The sequence below is a fragment of the Ranitomeya imitator genome, chromosome 1 (assembly GCF_032444005.1).
Source record: "Ranitomeya imitator isolate aRanImi1 chromosome 1, aRanImi1.pri, whole genome shotgun sequence".
NCBI lineage: Eukaryota > Metazoa > Chordata > Amphibia > Anura > Dendrobatidae > Ranitomeya > Ranitomeya imitator.
The window spans coordinates 1,198,319,644-1,198,329,012 of NC_091282.1; positions in this window are offsets into that span (position 1 = coordinate 1,198,319,644).

The following is a 9,369-nucleotide window of genomic DNA, read 5'->3' on the forward strand; positions in this document are numbered from 1 at the left end:
AAATGTTTCTGCTTTCTATTACATTTTTAGCCCAGAGATGGATTCACCGATACATTGCTCAGTACTGGTGTCTAGCATCCTCCATGCTGCTGCTGCCTCTAAGCAAGTGCTACATGTAGAAAGCAAAGCAGATTTTTTTTCATCTCAGCCTGTGCAGTTCATAGCGGACCTCATAGCAGGTGGCCTCCACTATCTCAGATACAAAAACACACAGGCATGAAGGATTCCTTCTCCCCTGTCTGTATGTAGCACATGTTCAGAAGCAGCAGCATGAAGGAGATCTGCTGTTGATTGTCCTCCATGCTGCTTCTGAACATGTGCTACATAGAGACAGGAGAGCGGGAGTCCGTCATGTCTGTGTGTGCTGTGTATGGGAGACATCATAGCGGCTAGTTTTCACCCACTAGTTCAGAGACAACTGAGGGTAAAACCGGTAAAATATGCGTGATACAAGAGATATAAGGGCCAGCCATAGTGTTATCCCTCATGTATACACACGTGACCTCTCAGTCTGAAAAGTCACCTGAAAAGCCAGGTACTAGAGATGGGCGGATAAATTTGCAGGATTCTGGTCAATCTCTGGTAGCCTCTGACCTCTGTATGGGAGACTCGCAAATCTTTTTCCATCTGGGATCCCCGGAGTGATTTTTGATTAGCCAGAGCGACGCCATCCTTGTGGTGTATCATGCAATTAATTTATTACTAATTAAAAGCCACATCGGGAATCCCGGAAGGTAAGATAATCATGAGCCTCCATACCAGCGGCCAGAGACTACAGACCTGCCGATGGACCGGAGTCCCGAAAATTGGCCCACCCATCCTTACCAGGTAGGCAATGCCTGCAGATGGACAATGTCATGATTTTCCTTATTCGGCTGTGTGTGGTGTCCTCTCTCGTTATTCACTTTACCTCATCACCAGGCTTACGTAACTTGGAAGATGCTGTACAGTTTTAATGTGACTCAGCAGACCTATTCATTCTTCTGGCTGCGATGGGTACACAGCTGACATTTGCCTGATGACTAGCACAGATAAAAAGGGTAGGAGATGAGAAATTGCAAAACTGAGCCGTGTGATGTGGGACTGTTTTATTATATATAGTCCAGATGAAAATGTTGATGTGATAATGCACATTGTGAATAAAGTTATTGTTTCCCCACAAACAGCCATTACATGGCCATGTCAGCTTCTTTCCTTGCACAAAGTCACACCTCACAGGCAGCAGGCAAACATAAATAAAAACCCAATATAAATCTGTTATCGCTGTAATCGCACCGACCTGAAGAATGAAATCGCCTAATCACTTATACCGCATGAGGAACAGCATAAAAAATAAATAAAACCAATTATTCACCTGCTGTTGATTTTTTCATTCTGCCTCCCAAAGATCGCAGTAAGGCTCAGTGCACATTTATCCTGCGCTCTGCGCTGAGCGCTTGCATCGGGGTTTCCGTGTAAATCTCTGAAATACATGATTCAGACAGAACCTCTAGCGGAAAATTCCCTATCATGAGGCACTGTGGACGCCGTCTGACCTGTGATCCGGATGTTTCCATAGTTTTAGGATTACATAGGAGCGCCGTCAGCCACAGTTTTATGCAGTTCTGAAAAAAAGTACGCCGCTGAACAGAGGCCAGATGGAGTCCAGAGTAACTCTGCTGCCTCACTATAGTGAATAGATCCCTCGGGGTTTCATCTGAGTCACGTCACTCAGAGCTTTAGATGGAAACCCCAAAGTAAGTGCTCAACGTAGAGCGCCGGATAAATGTGATCTGAAACGTTATGTAAAACGTTACCAATAAAAGATTCAACTCAATCCACAAAAAAAGCAAAATCCCCACTCAGGTCCATCATCTGTTAATGGAAATATAGGGGGAGTCCACGTTATTGGTAACACAAAGGCTCTGACTAATCACCAGGGTAGCCGCGGCAGGTAGTAAGTGGTTTGCGCGGCTGCGTGTAGAATCAATTTTTTTTTGTACATTTTAAGACTTGAATTGGCGAGTCTCATTTGACACATGGAAGAAGCTAATGCGTCCTGCAATTTTTTTTTCACGTGCAGATTCGGTCAATGGAAAAAATCGGTCATCTGCACTGCCCCATTGAATAACATTGGTCCGAGTGATGTGAGTTTTTTTATGGACAGCACTCTGACCAAAAGTTCGGTCGTGTGAGCTTGTTCTATGGAAGAGAAATTGGAAGGATAGGCAATGAATTTAATCCGAGTCTCATGGATCAAACAGTAAAATCACAGTCTAATTGCGATAGATTAAAAAAGATGTAATATTTAGCAGGATGTGATTGTGCAACATTTACCTAAATTACCACAGTTAAACACATCCTCAACATTCATTAAATATGGAAGAGCTCCCTGCTTAAAATGCCAGAAAGTGGCCTTTTTCTTATAATCAGAATGTCACACATCTCTCCGGATACAATTGTGCTAAGGATTAGATTGATTTGAAGGAAGCGCCTCTACCAGGCTCTGCTCATTATCCCCAGAGTCCTTTGGGATTGTGTAACTAGATCCTAAGTTAAAGGGCACCTGTCACCCCGAAAATCGCGGGTGAGGTAAGCCCACCGGCATCAGGGGCTTATCTACAGCATTTTGTAATGCTGTAGATAAGCCCCCGATGTTACCTGAAAAAGGAGAAAAAGACGTTAGATTATACTCACCCAGGGGCGGTCCTGCTGCTGGTCCGGTCGGATGGGCGTCTCCGGTCCGTTGCGGCGCCTCCTATCTTCTTTCCATGACGTCCTCTTCTGATCTTCAGCCACGGCTCCGGCGCAGGCGTACTTTGCTCTGCCCTCTTGAGGGCAGAGGATAGTACTGCAGTGCGCAGGCGCCGGAAAGGTCAGAGGCCCGGCGCCTGCGCACTGCATTACTTTGTCTGCCCTCAAAAGGGCAGAGCAAAGTACGCCTGTGACGGAGCCGTGGCTGAAGATCAGAAGAGGACGTCATGGAAAGAAGATAGGAGGCGCCGCAGCGGACCGGAGACGCCCATCTGACCTGACTCAGCAGCGGGACCGCCCCTGGGTGAGTATAATATAACGTCTTTTTCTCCTTTTTCAGGTAACATCGGGGGCTTATCTACAGCATTACAGAATGCTGCAGATAAGCCCCTGATGCCGGTGGGCTTACCTCACCCGCGATTTTCGGGGTGACAGGTTCCCTTTAACTCTATGAGAGCGGCCGGATGGATTATTAATATCAGATCGGTATGAATCTGACACCCAGGACCCCCACAATCAGCTGTCCTGAACTCCAAAGCACATCTCCATTCAAAGTGTAGCAGCCACTGCGAGGTACTGAAGAAGTTACCTCCTACTCTATAGAATACCAGCTAAGCTGCAGTACCCTGCTTGTTACTGCATTTTGAGCACCCGCCAGGGCCTAGGGGCACTCGGTACCAGGTCTAGTTGTCATTAAATGGGTGGTCAAGGTGGCAGCGACCAGGTCCGTGGCCCTGGGAGTCCAAATTAAAGGAACGGTCTTTAAAGAGGTTATTGACATAAGAATATTCGTGACGCCACCTGTGGTAGTCGATATGGAGCACTACGGCACTCGTAATGTGTGAGATAGGTGCTCAAGTAGGGTATCTAACCCAAAACAGTCGTGTGGTAGTTGGTTAGGGGTGACTGACGCTGCTTTAAGGGGTCCTCTGGGGAGTGATGACATTGCAGCAAGGATGGTACGGCTTCCCACAGGTGAAGTTGGGTTCCCAGGGCTCCCGGTGTATTTGGCAAAGATAGTGTGGTGCCAGAAATAATCAGAGGATACAAGGTTGCAGTCTCTTTACCTGTTTTACTGGTGGTTTACGGCCACAGTCCAGGGTATCGGTAACAGGTGACGGTGGAGTCCAGGCAGCCTGGAAACAAGTTGAATTCCCCTTGTCAGGTCAGATTGGGAGCCTTCCGCTATGTGCTGTATAATAGTCCCTTGCTGCCTTTGACTTCTTTCAAGGTCCTCTCTTACGCTCTGTCCTGAGACCGTTCCTGCATGGTAGGCAGCGCAAGCTGAATTATAGGGGCCTCTATCCATGGTGACTCCGGGTTCTGTATGTTGATGTACCTCAGGGTGTAGATGTGGACAAGTTATTTTCAATCTCCTGCCCTCCGGTTTCTGCTGTAGGTCATGATGTCCCACACAGCCTCGGGCCCCCGATGCCCGGTTTCTGTGCTTCAGCATGGAGGGAGCCAAATCGCAGCTCTCCTTTAGCTCCTCGCTTCTGCTGTGCTCCTTCACTGTCTCTACAGACTGAGCTAACTAACTTCTCCTCCAAGCCAGAATATATATATCTAGGGAAGCTCCCCTGAAACTGGGTTCAGAGCTCCCCCTTCTGGCCTGGAGTCAGAACATGTTGCATGTACAGGTTACCTGTCAAAGGGATCCTTCTAGTTTCCAGGCATGGCATCACCATCCCCGAGAGGAAGGCAGTACCACTGTGGTACCTGAACTCCTGGGGTGCCACACATTTGTTTTTTAAAGAGTTAAAAAAAATTAAAAATTCTGGAATTTTTTTTTTCACTTGGACGTTCATCATAAATATTTTATTAGCTCATGCAATTACATGTGCAGCGATAACAAAAATGTTATTTTTTATTTTTAACATTTCAGTACTTGTGTTTGGAAAAAAGTGGGGTGATTTAAACTTTTGCATTGTTATTTGTTTTTGTTTTTCTACATTTTAAAAATATTTTTTAATGGTTTTACATTTTTAAATTGTCCCCTTATGGGATGTGAACCTGCAATCGCTTGATCACCTACGCAATACACTGAGATCCTGTAGCAATGCTGTGCATTGTGAATTGGCCTGGCTGGGCTTCATAGGAGATCTCACATAGTGAACACGGGTGTCTTCAGAAGGAACCAGGCTGCCATGGTAAGTGATCGGCACTTTCTCAAAAGTGTCCCAGGAGTAATTTTTCAGTACGATAACAGAGCAGGGCAACATCTTGTTCGTGATACCGTGAACAGCCTGTATGGTCGAAATGTGCCTGCAGCGTCTCCAGACTTGTCTCCCATCGAGCACATCTGGGACATCATTGACCAGAAATAGTAAAGGAAGCTGCCAGCAGCGGATCTTGATAATGGTGTTTTATCAAAACCAATGCACACACTGTGTAAAAAAATAAACACTGCTGATTCCTAGGATGTTGCTATTTAGTGAGCTAAGCGATCGGCTGTGACGTTGTCAACATGAAGTCAGCAGTGCAGACAAACAATTATAACTTCCACAGTTTCTCGCCATTTATTTTTTCATGCTTGCCTCTCCATTTTTGCCTTTAACCAGCACTCATGTTTTTGGGGATATGAAAATATAGAAAAATAAAACAATTTTTTTTGCTTGTTTCTATTGTTTACTGTTTCACACCAAATGAATTGACCGGGTTATTAATGTTGTATAGATATGTAATATGTAGATTTTTTTCTGTTATATGTATGTAATAAAATGTATTTTATGTGGAAGCAGTAACATCTATTTTGTATTTGTTTTGTAGTGGGGGCGTTTTTTTTATTTTTTATTTTTCCCTGAAGTTTTGTATGTATACATTTTTTATCCATAATTTTTCATTTTTTCCCACTGTAATCAGGCAGAAATAGGAGCCCCAGTTACAGGGGAAAACAACCCCTTACTGTGCCCCATGTCATTGGCAGAGTTGATCTTGGTCTTCTAGGATAATTTCCAGAAGATACCTGGAAATTATGTGATCACAAGGTCCTACAGAAGAATTAATAGTACCATTCACCACTCATTGAGCGCTATGTATCTGGTTAAAGAGACAGAAGTGGTAATAAACCGCTTCTGCTTTCTCCCCAGTTGTTCAGAAGAGAAGGGAAAAAAAACTAATTTAGGAGTGCATAATGAGTAAACTGTATAACTTTACAAATAATAAAATTGGTAAGAGAGGGAAAAACAACCAGATGAGATAGCGAACGCAAAACCCAAGAGACAGTGACAAGTGCTAATGATTTCATATGCACAATAGCAGTAGCGGAATATATAAAGACATCAATGGTTTAAAAAAATATATATATGTAATGTTAAATTATATATATTAAATAATAAAATAGAAAAGATTATATACATTGTGAAGCAATGAAAATATTCAGTTGAGCTCAAAAGTTTACATACCCCAGCAACATTTTTGCTTTCTTGGCTTTTTTTCAGAGACTATGAATGATAACACCAAAACTTTTTCTCCACTCATGGTTAGTGGTTAGCATGCTCAGATAATACCTTATTAGACCACGTTCACTTATCACTAATCCGCACCAAAAGACTACAAAGAATTCAAGCTTTAGGAGGAGGAATACAGGGCCGGCGTGCGAGATAATTGAATTCAATGGCATAGAACAGAATCAGCAGGGGGAGCACATTTTAATTTTCGGAATAGGCCTCTGTCGTGTAAGCTGATGGAATACATAGCATTAAGGTTAAGAGCATGCATGAAATCTTAGCAATGACAAGCATGTAAAATGCTCATATCGCATGCAGCACGCCGTCTCCTCTGCCGCATAAAATGCTAATTCCCAGAAATCGTGCTGGAAAATGTATTTGACGGATGTTTCTTTGTGTTTCGGCAGCTAATTGAGAAGAGAGCGGCACAGAATCTGCTGAGGGAGAGGAGATCATATCTCTCTCAGCGGCGTCTATCAATAATACATTTCCTGGAAATAGACTTATAGATGTTATAGATGGAGTCACTAATTGCAAACTTACCGCCAGTGTCTGTCAGCGTGAAAATTAAAGGGCCTTTTACACAGACGATGCAGATATCCAGACCAGACCGTTGGTAGGATAAGCCTCATCTGTGCGCCAGAATATGGCGAGGGCAGCAGAAACAATTGCCCCGACGATCGATTATCTACAGAGCGGACTGCATATACAGTATATATATATAAACTGTATGCTGAACATCACAACCAAGTAGCGGGAATTGTATACAGGAACATCTGCACAGCATATGGGCTAAGCTCACCTAAGTCCAGGGAGACCCCAGAGAAAGTGGTGGAGAATGAAAGGGCTAAAATCCTGTGGGACTTCAAGATCCAGTAGACAAGAATCAGTAGCAATGATAATAGATATGGCAGTGCCAAGTGACAACAACATCAGAAAGAAGGAATATGAGAAGCTGGAGAAATATCAGGGCCTCAAAGGAGAACTCGAGAAGATGAGGAAGGTGAAGGTAACAGTGCTTCCAGTGTTGATAGGGTAAGGGGTGCACTGGGACTCTGTAATACTCCACTCCCTTCCTTAATGTAAATACTCCCTAACTGTGAAACCTTCCTTGTGTATAGCTGCATATACAGTTGTGGCCAAAAGTATTGACACCCCTGCAATTCTGTCAGATAATACTCAGTTTCTTCCTGAAAATGATTGCAATCACAAATTCTTTGGTATTATTATCTTCATTTAATTTGTCTTAAATGAAAAAACACAAAAGAGAATGAAGCAAAAAGCAAAACATTGATCATTTCACACAAAACTCCAAAAATGGGCCAGACAAAAGTATTGGCACCCTCAGCCTAATACTTGGTTGCACAACCTTTAGCCAAAATAACTGCGACCAACCGCTTCCGGTAACCATCAATGAGTTTCTTACAATGCTCTGCTGGAATTTTAGACCATTCTTCTTTGGCAAACTGCTCCACGCACGTCCCTGATATTTGAAGGGTGCCTTCTCCAAACTGCCATCTTTAGATCTCTCCACAGGTGTTCTATGGAATTCAGGTCTGGACTCATTGCTGGCCACCTTAGAAGTCTCCAGTGCTTTCTCTCAAACCATTTTCTAGTGCTTTTTGAAGTGTGTTTTGGGTCATTGTCCTGCTGGAAGACCCATGACCTCTGAGGGAGACCCAGCTTTCTCACACTGGGCCCTACATTATGCTGCAAAATTTGTTGGTAGTCTTCAGACTTCATAATGCCATGCACACGGTCAAGCAGTCCAGTGACAGAGGCAGCAAAGCAACCCCAAAACATCAGGGAACCTCCGCCATGTTTGACTGTAGGGACCGTGTTCTTTTCTTTGAATGCCTCTTTTTTTCTCCTGTAAACTCTATGTTGATGCCTTTGCCCAAAAAGCTCTACTTTTGTCTCATCTGACCAGAGAACATTCTTCCAAAACGTTTTAGGCTTTTTCAGGTAAGTTTTGGCAAACTCCAGCCTGGCTTTTTAATGTCTCGGGGTAAGAAGTGGGGTCTTCCTGGGTCTCCTACCATACAGTCCCTTTTCATTCAGATGCCGACGGATAGTACGGGTTGACACTGTTGTACCCTCGGACTGCAGGGCAGCTTGAACTTGTTTGGATGTTAGTCGAGGTTCTTTATCCAACATCCGTACAATCTTGCGTTGAAATCTCTTGTCAATTTTTCTTTTCCGTCCACATCTAGGGAGGTTAGCCACAGTGCCATGGGCTTAAAACTTCTTGATGACACTGCGCACGGTAGACACAGGAACATTCAGGTCTTTGGAGATGGCCTTGTAGCCTTGAGATTGCTCATGCTTCCTCACAATTCGGTTTCTCAAGTCCTCAGACAGTTCTTTGGTCTTCTTTCTTTTCTCCCATGCTCAATGTGGTACACACAAGGACACAGGACAGAGGCTGAGTCAACTTTAATCCATGTCAACTGGCTGCAAGTGTGATTTAGTTATTGCCAACACCTGTTAGGTGCCACAGATAAGTTACAGGTGCTGTTAATTACACAAATTAGAGAAGCATCACATGATTTCTCGAACAGTGCCAATACTTTTGTCCACCCCTTTTTTATATTTGGTGTGGAATTATATCCAATTTGGCTTTAGGATAATTCTTTTTGCATTTTTTCATTTAAGACAAATTAAATAAAGATAATAATACCAAAGAATTTGTGTTTGCAATCATTTTCAGGAAGAAACTGAGTATTATCTGACAGAATTGCAGGGGTGTTAATACTTTTGGCCACAACTGAATGTACAGTATATATATGTAGTCTGCTATTTATAAGATGGTCAACTGTTGTGAATTCTGTGGCAGAGCTCCCTCCTGTGGTCACAAGTGGTACTTCGGCTGATTCTCTCTGTGAGCTTCCGTTGGTGGAGGAAAGTGGTACTGCGGCTTCTGAGTTTCCTCCCTCAGGTGATCTGGTGAGGTCGTTAGGTGCTGCTCTACTTAACTCCACCTAGTGCTTTGATCCTGGCCTCCTGTCAATGTTCTAGTGTTGGACTTGTTTCCTCCTGGATCGTTCCTGTGGCCTGCTGCTCTGCATAGCTAAGTTTTCCTTTGCTATTTTGTTTGCTGTTTTTTCTGTCCAGCTTATCTATTTGTTTGCTGGAAGCTCTGGGACGCAGAGGGTGTACCTCCGTGCCGTTAGTTCGGTACGGAGGG